Source organism: Triturus cristatus, chromosome 9 (assembly GCF_964204655.1).
Source record: "Triturus cristatus chromosome 9, aTriCri1.1, whole genome shotgun sequence".
NCBI classification, from domain to species: Eukaryota; Metazoa; Chordata; class Amphibia; order Caudata; family Salamandridae; genus Triturus; species Triturus cristatus.
In genome coordinates this window covers 65,197,927-65,217,776 of record NC_140592.1, presented here as the reverse complement: position 1 = coordinate 65,217,776, position 19,850 = coordinate 65,197,927, and positions in this window count along the sequence as shown.

The following is a 19,850-nucleotide window of genomic DNA, read 5'->3' as shown; positions in this document are numbered from 1 at the left end:
TCTGTTGTGTGCAAGGTAACTGCACTTGTGGTTGCCTGTGTAGTAGTAAAATATTGCACAGCTCTTGTATATTAACTTTTTGTTCAAAGTGCAATGTTTATAACAACATTTAGAATTTGATCATAATGACCAAATAAATAATGTTGAAACAATCAATCTGGTAAGGCCTACAAAGTGTAAAGAAAGGTATAATGAATAGGAAATGCCACAAAAGTTCTAAGGCTAAAACATCTGCTTTACACAACTAAGTAATTTAATGCAAGCCTTCCAGCATACTGTTAGAAGCTGTCTGCCTTTTCCAATGTTAGAGATCTTATCTTGACACTGAATGAGACCTAATCAGTGTGAACAGCTTTAGTAGAAGTTTCATAAATGCGTGCCGCTAGGGGAGGTTAACAAAAAAAAGTTTAATACAAAAGCAATGAACACAGTAGTTTGGCCATGGGAACTGATAAGAACCTCCTTTTAAGATATATTAAATACAAGAGATTTCACAAGCACAGCTGTGCAGGTGTAGGAGGGTGGCTTAGTATATGGTGCCCACATATTTAAGTGATGCACATTGCACTAATCCAGGCAACCCTTATGTTGATTTTAGTGGTCTTTGATAACCATAGAAAGCTCTCAAAGTGGTAGCTGTGTAGAGCAGCTTTCAGGCTTACCTTGAAGGTGTGTTAAGCATCTTGTTTTACCAGTAGAAACCATGAAGAAAACCCACTCAGGAGCCCCGACAGACCCCTGCCCACCGCACATATTCCACAGGGCCGCCGCCACCATCGCACCTGGACTAGGACGGACCATCAATGCCTCCTTCCGATTCGGCATCTTCCCAGACGACTGGAAGCGGGCGGAGGTTAAACCCCTTCCCCAAGAAACCCATGGCCGACCCAACGGACCTGAAAAACTACCGGCCCATCTCCCTCCTCCCCTTTGTGGCCAAAGTCACAGAGAGACTCGTAAACGCTCAGCTGACCGCCTTCATTGAAGAGAACTCCATCCTAGACGCCTCCCAGTCTGGATTCCGCAGCAACAACAGCACCGACTTCTCTGCAGCCTTCGACACCATCTCACATCGAACGATCGCAGCCAGATTTTACACATGGGGATACAAGGAGCCGCCCTCGACTCGATCCAATCCTTTCTCTCTGGCAGAACCCAGAGGATCAGACTCCCTCCCTCCCTTCCTCTCCGAACCTACTGATATCAACTGCGGAATACCCCAAGGATTATCGCTCAGCCCCACGCTCCTCAACATCCACATGGCCCCCCTTGCCGCCATCATCAGACAGCATGGGCTAAGCATAGTATCCTATTCCGACGACACCTTCTCATCCTCTCACTCATGAAGAATCCCAAATATACCAGACTCTGCTTCCAGGAAGGAATGAAGGGCGTTGCAGCCTGGATGAAAGACAGCTGCTTGAAGCTCAACTCAGAGAAAATCGAAGTCCTCATCCTCGGACCCTGCACCTCCGCCTGGGACAACACCTGGTGGCCCTCCACCTGCGGGAGTCCACCTAACCCTACAGACCACGCACGAAACCTCGGCATCATCCTCGACTCCTCCCTCACCATGAACCGCCAGATCAACACCATTGCTTCCACCAGTTCAACTGCCTGTGCATCCTCCGCAAGACCTTCAAATGGATCCCCCCCGATTGCAGAAGGACCGTCACCCACGCGCTCATAACCAGTAGATTGGACTACGGCAATGCCCTCTACGCCAGAATCAACAGAACTCTTCTACACAAACTCTAAACCATCCAGAACACCGCAGCCAGATTCGTAATCAGGACACCGCATCACAAACACATGACCTAACACCTACGAGACCTCAACTGGCTCCCCATCGAGAAGAGGGGTAGCTTCAAACTCCTCACCCACGCCTACAAATCCCTCTATAACATCGGACCCAGATACCTCAACGAGAGAGTCTCCTTCCACGTACCCAAGAGGAACCTCCGCTCCACCGACCTCGCCCTGGCAGAGGTCCCCCGCATACGCAGAAACATAGCAGAGCCTTCTCCTCCATCGCAGTCAAGACCTGGAACAAGCTCCCTGTGAGCATCAGACGCTCCCCGACCCTGCACATGTTCAGGGAGGACCTCAAGACCTGGCTCTTCAACTGATCTGGAGCTGCACCCCCCCCCCCCCCGAGCACCTTGAGACCCTCACGGGTGAGTAGCATGCTTTAAAAACCCCTGATTGATTGATTGATTGATTGAGTTTAAGCTTCGGATGTAAGTTAAATAAAAGAGAATCACACAGTGTATATATAAAAATACTTCTGTTTATTACTCAACACTCACTAACTGTTGGAAAACGAGGCAGTATCTGTGAGGCCTGCACAAATAACGTGTCACATTTGTCCTTCACTAGGAACCAAACAACCTATTGTAGCGCTTGACTCAACGAGGGTAGCGTTGCAGAGCAGTCTAAGGCTTACTCAAGTGAGGTGGTGTAGGCTAGTAATCACCATTACAAGTACGCAGAAATAACACTCAATAATTGATTGTCCAGTCTGTACTTTGCTTCATGAAAGTAAGAGTACATTTATTTAGGACACACACTACTCAATATTATGCACCAATTTACAAAAATACATAAGCTGCTGGAATTACTCTGTGACATTGCATAACATCTCCACCCCTCCCGCAGGGGGCGTGGGGTCTAGTACCACCACTCCCATGTATGTACATCATCATGCCCCCTAATGCAGTGGGTTGGCACAACCTGGAGTGAGAGCTTGACCCACTGGCTCCATCCCCGTGGCGAACCACCCCATCATCTCAACAAGCATTAAAATAGGTACACCTGCCCTGGGGACACATAACCCTGACTGAGCATCTGATACTGTTGATACAGTATACACCTCTACATCTTAGTGGCTAACAGTCTGGGTTGTTCTTCCCCTAACACAGTAGCAAGAATACATGTTTGGCCATCACTTTAAATGAGGTACTCATCATAGCTGATAACAGATGTAATGCATTGCAATTAAAGCCCCTAAAAGGCATCACCGTTGAATCACAGGAATAAGCATGTACAGCCAGACACCCTAGCAGGAATGTCTGGCAACATAACCCCACTTGGCTTATGAATAAACATCTTACATGTGTGACCTACAGTCCCTCTAAAAGAAATAACCCCAGGTAAATGCATTTCTGGTGCCATTACACCTCTTCACCTCCAGGGGACGCCCTTCTCCAGACATCCCCAGCACAGACATTTCACACCTCGGTGCAATCCTTAAGGCTTCACCCAGCTCAAGAACAAATGTTCCAGCCACAGGTTGCTGTTAATGCCTGGTTGAGCCCTTGAGGAGTTATTCATTGCAAGTCCCCGGAGACTTATTGAGGGACTTTCCATTTTCGTGCTGGGGGTAGACTGCTTAGCTTCTGCAGCTTCCCTGCACCTTGTCACACTTTTGGCAGTGACCCCGCAAACCGAGGAAAAGCTGTTTTCCTTGCAGGCCGGTCCAGGCCTGCAAGGCATTATGGGCTGCGTCTTTCCTTCCCGTGCATATCATAGCAGTGGTTCCCCCGCTGCTCTGGGAGAGCCGCGCTGTGGGCCTCCAGACGCAACTTGGCTTCGGTGGAGGGTCCGGTCCCACCCGGATCCCCAGGTTAGTGATGACAGTTCAGGGAGCCCACCCCTGGCTGCTCCAGCTGATTTTCGGGGGCCCAGTCCCACCCGGGCCTCTGGCACCTCTTCACTCCCCATCAGGGTCCCGGTCCCACCCGGGAACCCCGCACCGCACGCTCGCTGGAGAACCACCCGAGGAGCCCACCCCCGGTGGCTCCCGCTGGCTCCCCAACTGGCCCGCACCCTCACGTGCTGCTGTGGGAGCCGGCATCTCTCTTCTGTTCTGCCCGCTCCAGCGGGCAGACATGGAGACTCCCGCTGGTCCTACCGGACCTCGGGGGAGTGCGACGGCACTCCCCCGCCTTCCTCCAGCCATGCAAGCCAATGGCAAGTCGATGTGGTGCACAGGGGTTCAGTTCCAGCAGTTCTAACAAGGGATACTGGCCTCATAATTGCAGGCAGGTCAGGTGAGGCCGTGACAGAGTTACAAAACAACCACTTGTGTCGCTGGTCCTCAGGAACTCCATGGGACCACAGGAGTAACAGACAGACCTGTCCGCTTTGTTGCAGTGCCTGCAAATGCAAGGCAGTGACTTCTTCACTCCAAGGGAGATTACTTCTGGTGTCCTTGATACCCACATGTCTGTTGAAGAACCTGGATAAAGCACAGACACAGACGATGAAGAAGACTTTCAGAATAGCGAGACAAGGAGCAGCAGGAGTCTTCCTTCTGCAGTCTCGTTTCCAGGCATAGTCCAGGGAAGTCCAAGTATCCAGATGGTTGAAGAGTGATGTGGTTCAGTCTTGAGTCTTTTCCCACGATGAAGCTGAGTACCGACCCACAGGTAAGTCCCTAAGTACCCTAAGGGAAGGATTGAAATAACTCAAAGGTCCCTCCCAGAGAAGGGGCTGGACAGAGGGAAGGCTACTTCCATGTCTTTTGTCCAGTTTCACACCAGAGCGGGAGCCAGGGGCTCCCTGAACTGGCTCAAACTGGAGTATGCAAAGAGGGCACCAAATGAGCCCTTCAAAGCAGTCTGGTGGTGCTGGCAAGCACCCCTGTCCTAGCCCAATACACTAAGTACTGTCTGGAAAGTGGTCACACCTCCCTGTGACAGGAAACCTATTGTTCTACCTTCCCCCACTTGAGCTTGACTCAGCAGCAGGAGGGCAGAAACATGTGTCTGGTCGGCAGCAGTCCTAGCTTGCTGAAAGGTTGAAAGGATGTTACCGGGAGTACAGGGGGGTACCCCAAGGGTGACCCCCAGTACATTGTATCATACTTCCAACACTTGAATCAGTGTTGGGGTATGATTCCAACATGTTTGATACCAAGCATGACCAGGTTCAGTGAAGCCACTATATAGTTAGACATCTCATAATGACTGAAGTCCACTATATGTATTAAAATGGCTGACCACACTTACAAAGCCTGGAGGATCGACTCTGGGGTTTGTAGGGGTGCCCTACTCATGCAGGAGCACCCTCACACTTATAACCAAGCCCTCAGGACTGTAGAGCCTGCCATAGGGGTGACATAGTTTTTAAGTATAGTGACCTCAGATATAAGGAAGCTCATATCTGTTGTGAGAGGTGCAAGCACCATCTCACACAGGCTGCAATGACAGGCCTGTGGTCACAGTTTGAGTGGCCTTCCATGGGTGGCACAATACATGCTGCATCCCATTAGAGACCCCTGGTGTACTTATTCCCGGGGTACCTTAATACCATATACTAGGGACTTACAAGGGTACACCAGTAGCCAATTGTGGATGTACAAAAGAGCTTACCATGGTCAATTTAGGGAAAAAGCACAGTGACTGGAGTCCTGATCAGCAGGATCCCAGTCAGACTAGTTCCAAAACATACTGACACCAGGCAAATAGTGAGGGTAACCATAAAAGCATATCCGACTTTGACTTTCCTACAGCAGACAAAAAATGATTAAATCAACTACAAAGTACAACAAATTACTCACATTGGTTAGACCAAATTTCTGATTAACAAATAATTAGTTTTTGGTGCAGTTAATAATTTGCTTTTGAAATAAACTAGCTGCAGTCAACAGAACTATGCATTTGTTAAGTTGACCAGAGAAGGCCCTAACATAATTTTGAAATGTAAAGGTGACCATGTCTTCATTCTTACTGTCTCACAGCAGCTAGCAAAATGTGCATTGGGCTGCCACATCCGATGACAATAGGGAAAACGGGGACTAATTATTATTCAGGTAGGGGATGGATGGTGTTAGGTATTGTTGTAATTCTGTATTATGATTTGTTGAGCCTATGTGTCTTTCTGGTCACCTCATGCTGACTGTATGATATTACTGTGTATTTTGCTATAAAAGAGGGCTCATTTTGGAGGTGAGTCAGAGAGTTTTGGGAAAATTTTAGAGAGCAGACCTGTGCCAGTCTGCCTCACACATAAGTGCTATTTCCTTGAAAACCATTATTTGAAAGATTACATATATTTTTGCCTTCTGTAATGATTTGATCCTTTAAATAACACTTTATGATTTCAAACTTATTTCTGATTCAAGAGTACCTATTTAATTTATTATTTTACTTGGTGTATTGCCAGTCCTAATCTATGCAGTGCACATTTCACCATGCATTCTTGAGGACAACACCAGCCCCCAATCATACCTAGGCTGATTATCTTAGATTATCTGATAAAATAGTGTCAACGCTTGTGCACTCCACTGACATTAATTTAGTGGCGAAACAGGCACACTTTAAGTAAACGCCTGTAAGTCTAATTTACAATACATTATTACCCACAAAACCAAAGGTTTTTGAAGGAAATTCTGAATTTAGAGTGCAATCCATTGGCTGAATTTCCTCCATCAATGATTTTATAAAGTATTTAGATTTTATTTTTTAAAGATTAAATGATTCATAGTTACCACAAACTCCAAACCCAGCCTTAAATCTCCTCCTAAGGTCTGACTATGACATACTCATCCAAAGTGGCTGACCTGCATGTGTCTGTGGTCCCATTGTGTTAGTGAGTTTGTCTTGGTGAAGAACATTATCTTTCCTTTTATTAAGCATAGAAATATCAAACAGGGCCAATATGGAAGTTCTATCTAAACAGTGATCTAGGAAGTTTGATGCGAGCTGTGAAAGCTCTGATGTAAAAAATTAAAATGACTTGAAATGGAATAGAAAACTTAAACAGAGAATAGAAAAGGCTCTAAACCTGATCAAGTTGAAAGCAGACCAACCCAAAAATGCATGAGGTCAGTCTACAGTTTGTGGTAAAATGTTATACCGCTGAACTGTGTAACATGTACGGAGCTCAAAGCAGCTCACCACGATGAAGTAAAAGGTGGTATGCTGTGAGCTTTCTGCAGGACGCATCTGAGAACACTTTTTGTGGACTTTATGAGTACAAAGACGGAAAAGACTAAACAACAAGAGTGTTCCTTTACCGAATACTCCTCGTTCATTTTTTTTTCTAGATCCCACAAATTTGAAGCTTTTGTCAAAGACTAATATAGGTGATATGCCAAAAACTGGACTTTTTCCATCACAAGGAATATACCAAATAGTTTCCTTACTAGAATCTTCTGGCTTGGTCTCAGGAGGAGACCATACCCAATGATGGCAGCCATTTTGGAATGGGCAAGAAATGAGAGACAAGGGAAAGAATGAGGCCTTTGCTTATCATTACAGTGAAATTGAAACAACCTCACTGATTGCATTTTATCCATTTTGTCCAAGTCTGGGACCTTATCAGCATATTTTTTTAGGGGCAAACACTTCAGATGTCTGGTAGATATCTGGTGAATTATATGTCTGCCTTCTTCAAGGGGCATAACATCGTGATCCTCATTTAAGTTGGGTTCCCCAGTTTGATACTGCTTTGATGGTAAGATCATAAACTACAACTCCTGCTCGATTACCTATTTGAGCAGCCTACATCATTATTGAGATCAGTTTACAAATTATTTTATTCAAGCACTCTTGACCTTGGTATTCAGAGAGTTAAACAAATTATATTTATACTGATGCAAAAAGATTGTGCCAGTTGACCTGGTGCTGTCCTTGATGCCACTGGGAAGTGGTCACCACAAAGGAAATGTACCATCGATAGCACTTTATCGCGGCATTCGATTGATGCTCACAACCTGTAAACAAACCAATAATCACAGGGTCAGATTTTCATGTTTGAAAAGCTTTATTCAAGAAAATGTCATTACAAAGATATCAGCAAAGGCTTAAGGAATAAGCAAATAGAAGTAAAATAACAATAGCAAGCTAATATCATATAGAAACGAGCAAAAGCATTTTATACAGTTTTAAGGAGAAAAGGGAAAAAGGGAAGGAAGGGGAAGGATAAAGAAATAAAAAGGGGGAAAAAAAAGGGAAAATGTCAACAACATATTATGAAAGCATAAAAATACGTCTGAAGAGTAAGTGCTGTAAGCAAATCAATAATCAAATAGAACCAAGAAGAACAACTACAACAATAAATAAATCGTATACTGTGAATATAGTAAAAAGAAGAGGCAACATCCTCAAGGTGGCTAAAAATGTTCCGAAGTGACACGTGCTACATTCTTTCGAACCATCCGATCTAAATCTGAAGTAAGAGGTAACCAGAAGAGATCCCTATTATGTGTAGGTTTACAGGAGGATGCGAAAGCAATATCAAGCCTATGAAAGTGACATAGAGAGTTCCACCAATGACGGATGGAAAGCTTTGTGAGGGATTTCCAATTGGAGGAAATGTGTTGAAAGGCGAGAGCAAGCATAAGGTCAAAAAGACCATGAAAATGTTGGGGAAGATCTAAAGAGTCAGATAAACTGCCTAGAAAAAGGGTAGAAATCGAGTATTGAGACGAGAGTGTGAAAATACGAGAGATGTATAGCCAAACATTATTCCAGAATTGAGAAACAGAAGGACATAAAAATAAAAGATGAAAAAGATTAGCGTTAGGGGTAGAACATGTCCAACAGTTAGACTCCGAAGAAGAGGAAAAACGAGCCAGAGAAAGTGGAGAAAAGTATAGTCTGTGGTACATGTAAAACAAAGATTGAGTGAGGAGGGAGGGTGAAGGAGGGGGTAGGCATTCCCGTAGACTGGAGGATCTCCGTGGGAAACACGCGGCGCTCTTGGAGTGGCTCCGTTGCCACAATTATGCGGCGCATACTGCCAGAACACATGCTAGAGCGGACAGGGCGGGCCGACTGCTGGCCTGGTTAATCCGCCAGGAGGATCGTCGGGACCCGGTCGGGGCGATCCGCACGGAAGACGGGGTGGTGGTGTACACGCAGCGCGAAATACACCGGGCCTTCACGGATCACTGCAGGCGACTGTACACGGCCAAGGGGGCGGGTCCCCGGCACCTTCTTGGGGAGTTTATGGCTTCTGTCCGCTTGCTCGTGGCCTCCAGGGACCATAACGCAGCGCTCAGTGGGCCCCTCTCCCTGGAGGAAATCGGGGAGGCGATACAGTCCATGGCGCCGGGAAAAACGCCGGGGCCGGACGGACTACCCACGGAGTACTACAAGGCATGCCGCGAGTCTCTGGTGCCGCTGCTGCGAACGCTCTACAACAAGGCGCTAGAGGACGGGTCGCTCCCCCCCTCCATGCGGGAGGCGTTCCTGGTTTCCCTGCCTAAGCCGGATCGTGACCGCACATCCCTGAGCTCCTACCGACCCCTGGCAATGCTCAACGTGGATCCTAGCAAAGGCACTGGCGGACCGGCTGGCGCCAGTGGTCCCTCATCTGGTACATCCGGACCAAAACGGGTTTGTCCCTGCGAGGTCCACGTCATTGAACCTTCGGAGATACTTCTGGGTGGCCGGCGAGGCCGTGCACGGATGGCCCAAAGCGGGGTGCCTTCTCCTTGATTTGGAGAAGGCGTTCGATTGCCTGGAATGGGGCTACTTGTCCACGGTATTGTTGCAGTACGGATTGGATGGGGACTTCCTCAGGATGGTCGACCTGCTCTACAGGAACCCCACGGTCCGTGTCAGGCTGGGCCCCTATGTCTCGGAGGCGGTGCCCTCTCTCCCTGTTGCTGTTCGCCCTGGCGATGGAGCCCCTGGCGGTGGCCATGCGGACGACCCTGGGAGATGGTATACTGCTGGGAGATGCTGTTCATCAGGTGTCGCTCTATGCCGATGACCTGCTGGTATACGTAAAGGATGTGGGGCGCATCCCGGAACAGTTGGCCCAGTTGTTGCAGACCTTTGCCACCATCTCGGGGCTCCGTGTAAATGCAGGCAAATCTTGCCTCTACGCTTTTAGCGCAGGGACGGAGGACCCGGGCTACCGCCTGAACGGCACGCCGGTTCAATGGCGGGAGGGCACCTTTCGGTACCTGGGGCTGCAAATATACCGCTGCCCGACTGACTTATTTGATGGCAACCTGGGAAGGGCGGTCACGGCGCTCGGGTCGCAGGTGCGCTTTTGGAGCACGCTCCCTCTGACGACCACGGGCAGGGTGGCACTCGCCAAAATGGTCATACTCCCCCGCCTCCTGTACTTCTTCGTTAACCTACCGACGTATGTCCACCCCGCCTTTTTCGGTACACTCAGTAGGATGTTGCGAGACTTTGTTTGGGGAACCGCGAGGCACAGGCTTGCGCTCGCAAAACTGTATCTGCCAACGGACAGGGGTGGGCTGGCGGCTCCTTGTTTTGAGCACTACTACCTGGCCGCCCAGCTGCAATGGGTAGCACGATGGTTGGCTGATAGAGGCAGGGACGACACAGCCACGACGGAGGTGCCCTACTCGCTGGAATGTGTGACCGGACTCTTTCACCCCCTGGCTGCGGTCACGGGGCCGCTGCCGCTCCTCTTAGCTGTGGCACATAGGTGCTTTCGGAGGGCTCTGTACCTCACTCGCGCGGTTGTTCCATACGCGCCGGCAATACCCCTCGAGGGCTCCCCCGGAGGCGGTGGGGTACTTGCGGCCCCTGTTCTGGCGGGCTGGTGGGAGGCTGACGTGCACACGCTGGGGGACCTATACAGGGACGGAGAGCTAATACCGTATGACACCTTGGTGTCGGAGGACGGGCTCCCGCCCGGCGGGTTTCTCACACACCGCTCGCTCCTGGCGAGGTTGACCGCTAAATGGGGGAACATGACTATGGAGCCCCGCCAGCATCTGATCGTGCAATACCTGCACGTCATGGGGAGGGGCAGGCACCTGGTCCGCTGGTTCGCGGCTTCGTTGCGGGAGCACGCGGCGGTTGATCTGGGCCCACTCCGCGTCAAGTGGGAGCGGGACCTGGGGCGGCCATTCGCGGATAAGGAGTGGGAGAGGGTCCTTAAAGGCCCGGTGCTTGTCCCGAGAAATATGCGGTTCCGCCAAATCCAGCTGTTCATAGTACACAGGGCCTACCTCACACCTGAATTGATTAGGTACTTTCGCCGCAATGACGCACTCTGCCCGAGGTGCGGAGAGCTGGGGGTGGGGTTCTTGCACATGCTGTGGAGCTGCCCTGGGTTGAGCGCCTACTGGAGAGAGGTCAATAGGCTGCTGCAGCGGAGTGTGGGCCGCACCATCCCATTTGACTGGCCCGAGCACATTTTACACCACTTCAAGAGACCGCCCAAAGACAAGGTGACGTCCCGATTCATGGACCTGGGGCTCGTAGTTGCAAAGCGCCTCATTACCAGGAGATGGAAGGCACACGACTCACCGCACACATGGGCATGGAGCTCCTCATTCCAGGCGTGGGCTAGGGCGGAGGGGACGGCCATCCGCAGGGAGGAGATCCTGGGACTGCGGAGGGAACCTATGGCGGACCGCTGGGAGCAACTACTTGCTGAGCTCCGGCGTTTAGACGGAGAGAGACACACGGACCACGAGGGGATAGCTGGAACGGCCTGTGCGGGTGACGGCGTGCGATCCTCTGCCCCGTAGATGAGATAGCATAGCCCCTGATGCTTCTGACCCGTAGATAGGGGCGCCTGCGGCCACAGGGAGACAACGGCATTCTTGGGGTTGGGGGGGGCGGTCCCGGGGATGACTAGGGGGGGGGTCGTGGGTGAGACAAGGGGGGGGAACACTCTGTGTACAACTATTCAAGCTGCCACTGTTCTGAGTTTTTCTCTTTTTGACCTGTTTATGATTTATTTGTTCTCAATGTCTAAGTTGCTTGGGTGGCTCACACTGGCATGTATGGCTAGGGGCTGGTATGTGGTGGCTGCTGCCCCTCTTTAAGAGATGACACTGGAACTGCTGAGGCACATGCACCCGACTCCCGGGCAGGTTGCAGTTGGTACATTTCTTGACTGTGGGGATGTCTAGCTGGCTAGGCCAGACACGGATCAGTGACTCGCATGTGTTTCTATACTTCTGTGTGTAATGTATCCGGCCGAACCATGTATTCTTTATTCACTATACCTTTTGAAAAAAGCAATAAAAGCAGATTTGCAAAAAAAAAGCAAAGATTGAGTGAGGGAAGCAGAACGAGAAATTTTCAAAGATCTGGACCAACGTTTATCCCATAGAGCAACGGACCAAACACATCCCAAGTCAGCCTCCCAAGAGAGTTCCGTTTTAGACTTAAGGCGATCAGGATTAGGCGATAGAAAGAATTTGTAAATGAGCGAGGCTTTGGGAAGGGTTGAAAGAATTTTGAGAAGAGGGGCCTGGGGCTCGGAGGGAGGGGAAGAAGGAAGAGAATAAAAAATATCAAGGATAAGTGAGGCCAGAGTAACAAATTTTTGCAAAAAAGAACGAGGACAGTCATAGGACTTCTGAAATTGGGGAAAGGAACAAGGAGATGCTCCGTCAAAAAACTGGTTTACCCATATGATGCCCTTAGATCTCCAAGAATTCCAGAAAATGGGCCTATTATTTATAAGGATGAGTGAATTATACCAAACCGTTGAAGCTAGAAAGGATTCCCGAGTGATAAGTGTAGACTTGAAAATAGGCTGTAAGAGAGAAAAAGTATGTTTAAATAAAGGAAATGACATGTGCGGAAACTTGGCAGAAAAGCGTATGAATTCTCCAAAAGGGAACGGCAACAACAACGTTTGTTCAATGTGAAGCCAAAGAGGAGCAAAAGGAGAAGGAACTGACGCAAGCCATCTGGATGCCTGACGAAGAGAAAATGATTTATGGTAGAGACGAAAGTCTGGAAAATTGACACCACCATTGGACTTGGGTTTACGAAGCTGTGCTAAGGAGATTCTAGATTTCTTTTTGTTCAAAAGAAATTTTGACAAACAAGAGTCAATGCGTTTAAAATAAATTGCGGGGATATGATAGGTAATATGGACAAAATGTAAATTAAAATGGGCGCTATCATCATCTTAATTGAATCCATTCGCCCCACCAAGAAAGAAAGAGGGGATTCCAGGAGGAAAACAGTCGCTCAATACGAGACAAAACCTCAGACATGTTTAGGGTGATTGACGAGGGAATAGAGTTGGAAAACCATATTCCTAAATATTTAATTTTGGAGCTGTTCCAAGCAAATCCAGTAGAAGAAAAGGCATGAGGAGTGCAAAATTTTGTAAGAGGAAGTATTTCAGTTTTATCCGAATTAATTTTATATCCCGAGACCTGTGAAAAGAATCAAACTCAGCCAGCAGAGAGGGAACAGAAGTATCTGGAGCAGAGATGAATAGAAGAATATCATCCGCATACGCAGAGAGCTTCAACTGATCATTACCATAAGGAAAACCTGAAATGGAGGTATTATTACGGATGGAAGACAAAAAGGGTTCAAGTGCGAGAACAAAGAGTAAAGGAGATAAGGGGCAACCCTGACGAACGCCTCGCTGAAGAGGAAAATATGAGGAAACCTGACCATTGACCAAAACCGAAGCTTTAGGGGAAGAATACAGCAAAGATATAAGAGAGATAAAATGAGGGCCAAAACCATGCCAACGCAGTGATGCAAATAGGAAAGACCAATCAACCCGATCAAAGGCTTTCTCTGCGTCGACAGAAATAGCCGCCAAGGGAATAGAAAGAGAAGAAACCTTATTTAGAACATTAAGGAAGAGGCGAGAATTGTCAGAGGTAAGCCGGCCTTTAACAAAACCACATTGCTCCTTACCAATGAGATGGGGCATTAGAGGATCTAAGTGTAAAGCCAATACTTTAGCAAACAACTTATAGTCCACATTTACTAAAGAGATCGGACGATAGTTCTTGCAAAATTTGGGATCACGACCATCCTTGGGAATAAGACATATGGTAGCTTCTTGAAATGTGCCTTCTGCCTTACCCGACAGATAAAACGATTGAAAGAGAGAAAGAAGTTTGGGGAGTAAGAGATCAGAGAAGTGAGAATAAAATTCAACAGAAAAACCATCAGGGCCTGGAGTTTTACCCTTGGTGCAAGTCCTCAAAGCTGCAGAGAGCTCATGTAAGGAAAGATCAACTTCCAGGTCTGGGAAACTCAGATGAGAGGGCGAGGGTTTAGGAAGATTGTCAAAATAAACTTGGATAAGAGAGGAAGAAGGAGAGGATTCTGGTGTATAAAGGTTACGATAAAACAACTGAAATTGGTCAAGAATATCCTGAGACTTATGTAATAAAGTGTTGTCCAAAGAATAAATAGAGTCAATGAAAGAGCGTTCCTTACGTGTCTTAAGATAATTAGCCAGAAGCTTTCCTGCCCTGTTACGACCACCATAGTAACGAGCACTGCTACGAAGAAGCATCGACGAAGCGTTATCCGTAGTAGATTTATTGAATTCAAGCTTGGCACGAATAAGATCCGGAGACACAGAATTAGTAGGGGAAGAGTAGAACTTATGCTCTAAAGATTTAATCTGGGCAAGAATAGATTTCTGTTTTTGAAGGAAACGTTTCTTCTTCTTGGAGACAAAATCAATAACAAACCCTCGAGCTGTAGCCTTAAAAGAGTCCCAGAGAAGGTGAGGGGAGATATCAGAAGTATCATTTAACAGGAAGAAATCAATGGCAAAGGAGCGAAAAGAAGAGGAGAAGAAAGAATCATTAAGAAGAGAATTGTTAAATCGCCAACGAGAGGGCTTGGGATGCGGAGGAAGGAGGTCAAGATCCGTAACAATAGGAGCATGGTCCGAGATAAGTATAGGTTCAATAGAAGAAGAAAGCAGGCTTTGTGATAAGGAGAAAGAAAGAAAAATATAGTCGAGACGAGAGAAAGATGAGTGAGGAGGAGAGAAAAAGAGAAGTCAAGAGTGTCAGGATGTGAGAGCCTCCAGGAATCAGTGAGACATGCTTGAGAAATGGTGTCTAGAAATTGCTTGTGAGGTTTGTGAGGTAAAAACCGAACCGTTTACTTTCGGTCAAGAAAGGGATCCACAATCTGGTTACAGTCACCACCTAAAATGAAGAGGTCATCTTTATGTTGAATACATTTGCTCGTAATTGAGGGCCAGAAAAGCAGGTCAGCTTGTGTAGGACCATAAACATTAAGTACAGTCAGGGGAATAGAATTGATTGATAATTTAGCTAATATCCACCTACCATCAGAATCTGTTTCTTGTAGTAAAACCTTACATTTTAACTTTTTATGACACAAAATAACAACACCATTCTTCTTATTGGTAGAAGGAGAAAATAAAACCGTACCCACCCAACCACGCTTTAGCTTGAGAGACTCAGCCTCAGAGAGATGAGTCTCTTGTAAGAGAACTATGTCAGGACTATAGGAGGCGAGATGGGAGAGAATCCTCTGACGCTTAATGGGATTGTTAAAACCTTTTACATTCCAGGAAATTACTCTGAATTTAAACACTGAAGAACATGAACAGGAACAATACCTACAGCAGCAAATAGAAGGAAAGATAATGACAAAAAGTGGAAAAGAATAGAAGCTAGATAAGAAGGTTGAGTGAAAATAGATGATAAGAAGAATAAAAAATTCAAAACTGAAACATAGCCACTAAAAAGAGAGGAGATTAAGATACACAAAGGAAAGGTAAAAAGAAATAATAAGTGGAGCGGAGGCAGAGGGAAAAGAGGGGGAGGGTAAACAGAGACAGATACAAGAAGAGACAGCACAAATCCAAAAAGGACGACTGAAGATAACATACCTAAAGGGAACATGAAGAGGACAACGGGGCAATGGAGAGACGAAACAAGAATGACCTTCCGGGACCAGGAGACCACCAGACCGCATCAGGACAAGAGATGAGAGGACGAGCCATATAAGGGAGTAGGAGAGGACACCAATCGATCTGGATAAGAAAAATAAGTATGAGAAACACTATAATAACAAGACAGGCCATAAAACAGGTAAAAATGGTATTCAGAACGAAATATAAAAGAGATTGCAAAAGAATGAGAATTAGCAAAATAGTAACATACAATGAAAAACATCATATAGAAAGGCTGAATAGATAGACAAAAGGCGAATTAACAATATAATAAACAAGGGCAATGTAAAAACATTATCAGAGAAAACCTGCAAGAAAAAAAAGAATAAAAAATAGAGTTGAACAATCAGCCACTAGCAGAAGTAGAAGTATCCATGCCAGCATTAGTCTGAATATGAATAAAGTTCTTAAGTTCAGCAGGATCTTGAAAGGACCAAGTCTGGTTCTGATGAGTGACTTTGAAGGTGCAGGGGTGAAATAAACCATATCTGGCACCAAGAGAGCGTAGAGGGGCACGAAGGCTCAGAAACTCTTTCCTTCTTGCTGCAGTAACAGTAGAAACATCCTGAGAGAGAAAAACCCTCTGACCCAACCAGGAGACTTGGCGTTTGGAGCGAGCCGCAGAGAGGACAAGAAGTAGATCTGTGAATTTCAGAAAGAGAATAATGACTCCTCTAGGCTTAGTTGAGGTTGATGAGTGAGGACCAAGTCTGTGAGCTCGTTGGATAGTAAGAGAGGTGGGAGCAGGCATGTCCAACAATTTCAGGAGGAAGGAGGAGAAAAACAAAACAGGGTCGTCTCCCTCCAAAGACTCAGGTAGACCATAAATACGTAAGTTATTCCTCCTATTTCTATTTTCCAAATCCTCAGTCTGTTGCTGGAGGGCAAGAACAGACTTCTCCAGAGAGGAAATACGCTGAGAGTTGACTGGGATCTCTGAAACCTGATGCTCAACAGAAGAGACTCTATTTTCCATAGTCAACCATTTTGCTTCAAAGAGTTGCATTTTATTATTGGTCTCCTCAACAAACGGTCGTAATGCACGTATCTCCTCCAGAAGAAGTTCCAAGGAGATAGGAGATGACGGTTTATCCGGCGGGGGAGAGTCCTGTTTCAGGCGCTTAGATGACGTGATACGAGGAGAGGACTTACTTGAAGATGACTGGGATGAGGAAGGGCGGCTAGGAGCTGGTGACGCCATTTGATTCGTGATAGAAGAAGAGTCAACTGTTGAGGAAGATGAAGATGGTACTGAAGGAGAACTCTTCAAGGGCACAAAAACGAACTTTGGATTGCGTAATTTGCCCATAGATACTTGAATAGACAGACAATAGACTAGGTGGAGGAGGTATTGCAGCGTGCACATGCACAAACGTGACTAAAGCACGCAAACTCCCAGCAGGAACAATTAGGTGGAATATGTGGGAGTCACAGTATGGGAAATGGAGGTGCGCAGCATAGAAAGATGCAAGCATGAATATGAAAGAGTTCCTCCAGATAGGTACGTTAGCTTTGCGTAAACCTATCTTAAATCACAGAGTTGGAAAAGCACAACACAGCAAAAACAGCAAGAACTGTGCAATGAAATGCCTAATAAAGGCAACTGAGGAAAGATATGTTTGAAAACCAGGAACCATCAGAAAGACCAATGAGGCAGCGCAGAAATCAGCATGAGTGAAGCATCGGTTGTTAGTGGTCTACTGAACCTGAATGCGTTTCTGGCAAGGTGGTGGAAAGCACAGGTGTTATTCTTCACAACATTCCAACTGCGTAGCGACTCAGTGAAATTCAAGGGTGATTAAAATTCGGAGATGTTAACTGTCAGGTACACAATACTGGCTGTCAGCGAAGATGTCACAACGACTCCCAGTACTTCCAGAAAAAACAAGAGACCTTCAGAGACACACCTCATGTGGTCAAATGACATATCCCTCTGACGCAGCCACCGGAAACAATTCAGACAGGATTGGTGGTTAGATAACATTGCCCAATAGTAGGATTAGCGCCATGTGAGACTTGAACAAAATCTATGATGGCACATTAAAATTGCGCAAATGTCATGGCAAAAGAGTCTCTGGTACAAAATCTGTCTTTATGCACCCACATTGCGTAGAAATCAATTTAAATCACCTCTCAGGAGTGTTGAAGGCAAACGTGAAAGATTCAGGGAACAGCAATGAAGCACAATAGAGGCATTCTCCTCAAACGCGGTGACATCGTAAAGTCGACATAATGCAGACAAAATGGCGGACGTGCTGAGGGGATTGGCAAAATCGCCGAAAACGAAGCATTTCTTCACAGAAGAGCAGTCCCCCAGGCCTCACCGGGTGCACATGACGTTCCGACGCTGAGAGAGGCCAGAAGGAACGAAAAAAGTTCAAAAACGCCTCCGTACGGCGTGAAAATCCGTCTCGGTGCGGCGGAGCTCCGAAATCAGGCGGCCATTCCAGTCGGCGTCCAAGCCACGCCCCCACAGGGTCATATTTTAACCTTTGCCTTTGGCACCCATCCCACCTCTTGAGACAACTACCCTTTAAGGAGATTGTAACTGGCAAGGCAAAACTGCTCTCTAAACAGATCCCCAATGCCATGATGCCTGAAGTTATACTTGACTCATCGATAAAAAGAGCTGACATCCATCAGATCTACCACTGACTTAGCAGAAACAAATACAGCTGTGGCAGGAACTGAAGTCAAATCATTTAAGTGAAACGTTACCTTTTCTTTCATTCTAGACCTGATTCTACTGAAAGAAGCCTGAGCCACATGGAACCAAACTCTACACTTGGTCAAGAACTCCTGAGGCTTCACATGAATTTTTGTTTGATTAGGAGGACAGAGTCCAGATAATGTTTGCCTCTCTGAGATGGCAGAAACATTGGGAGATGGTGATATTTCCTCTACTATCTCCTACTGTCAGGGACACTAGTAGAGATCCGGACAAGGCTAGGTAACAGTGGGTACTTGCTGTCAGTAGAATTTCAGGAAAGGGGACTTAACATATTCAAACATATAACTGAAAGCTGGGAAGAAAAGTAGGACAGAAGCTGAGGCATGGAGCAGGTTGGAACAGAAACTGGACATAAACTGGACATGAACTGGAAGCCTGCAATAGAAACTAGAAAGCTAACACAAATAAACAAAACATTTACAAGGCTACTTTAAAATATAGTTTGTATGCTTCTAGGAAAGTGATCTCTCTGTGAGGTGACAAGACCTTCTAAGAAAGCAAGGAGCAGATCAACATCATAGAGTTTGTGATGACACCAAGCAGCTCATATGGAGAAAGAAGTCTGGGTTGGTCTCTGTGCCAGAGGCAGAAACCACAGACTCTAACTGGCACCCTTGGTAGTAATGATATTGGAGATTACAATACAAACAGAAGATAGTACAACATGGAGCAGAAATGGGAAAACAGAACAGGAAGTGGGCTCAGGGAAAAACAGGACAGGTATCAACATAAGGGACAGGGTTGGAATCAAGATCAGGAACAGGATGGGAATACACAGAACTGTAAATCTGCACACTAACAAGAACAGGACAGGAACATGCAATCAGAAACAGGAACACAATACAAGAATGGGTATTTACAAGACAAGTCGGGAGGCGTGCAGGCACAGCTAGGAACAAGGCAACCACAGTTACAAAGAGGTTGGATAAACTAGAGAAAGTCAATAGGTACAAATAATTAATCAGAACAGGAAAATGGAATCAAGGAACAATGAAAAAGGAAATCGAAGAGCAAGCCTGGAAATAATGCACAAGATCACAGCAGAGCACAAGGAGACTCAACAGCCCGGTCAGACGCGAGCCACTGCACTCTGATCTCACAGGGCGGAAACAGGCGAAGTCAGGAGGGGGCAGAGAGGCGCACGGGTTCAAGAAGAGAGACAGCTGCAAGGAATAAACCAGGTGCACAGAATCAGGTAACCACCAAAGAAAGGGTGGTTGTACTAAAAATAGGAAAGGAAGGGAACAGGAAAATCCAGGCACAAAACAAGAAGGGCTGGAACAGAGTACGGACCAGAGACAAGAGAGTGAAAAGACCATAGGGGAGAGATAAAAGGGTCAGAATGTCCGCAGCGTCCAGACACTAAGACGTAGAACAAAGAGCCACCACCAGAATGTGATCTAGGCAGAATTTGCTGACAGAGGGGACTGCATGGAACATGAATGATGCATCAAGATGG